This window comes from Rhineura floridana, chromosome 10, assembly GCF_030035675.1.
Source record: "Rhineura floridana isolate rRhiFlo1 chromosome 10, rRhiFlo1.hap2, whole genome shotgun sequence".
Taxonomy (NCBI): Eukaryota; Metazoa; Chordata; class Lepidosauria; order Squamata; family Rhineuridae; genus Rhineura; species Rhineura floridana.
In genome coordinates, this window is record NC_084489.1 from 56,241,534 (window position 1) to 56,242,081 (window position 548).

Sequence of the window (548 nt, forward strand, 5' to 3'; positions counted from 1 at the left end):
GAGAGAGAGAGAGAGAGAGAGAGAGAGAGAGAGAGAGAGAGAGAGACAACATGCCCTGAAAGAAGGGGGAGGGGAAAAGAGATTGTGGGACGTTTTGTACTTGGGTATTTTAAACAAGCAATTACTTGCTCTCAGCCAAAGGGAGACAGCAAAAATAAATAAATGCATGTATATGTCTTTAAATTGATTTTTTTTAAATCTATTTGTATCAGATTGAGTAGGCTAGGCTTGGGCAAACCTTTAGCAAAGAGTATTATTGAGGTTGTTATAGATCTAGAATCATAGGATCATATCTTGTGCTGCTGTTCTGCTAGCACAGTAGATTTCCACTTGTGCAATGGAACTTTCCCTTCCTAGCCTCTCCACTGCAGCCCTCCCTGTACCCCCAAAATCTGCTCCAGCAGGTTGGAGGACCCTCCTGAGTAGATTTTGAGGGTGTGCAGGGGGAGGAGAGGGGAAGTCCCAGTCTGGCAGTGGAACTCTAGACATGCAGCGTTGGGTACAACCCATGGATCTGAAAAGGAAACATCATCTAGTTCAACCCCCTG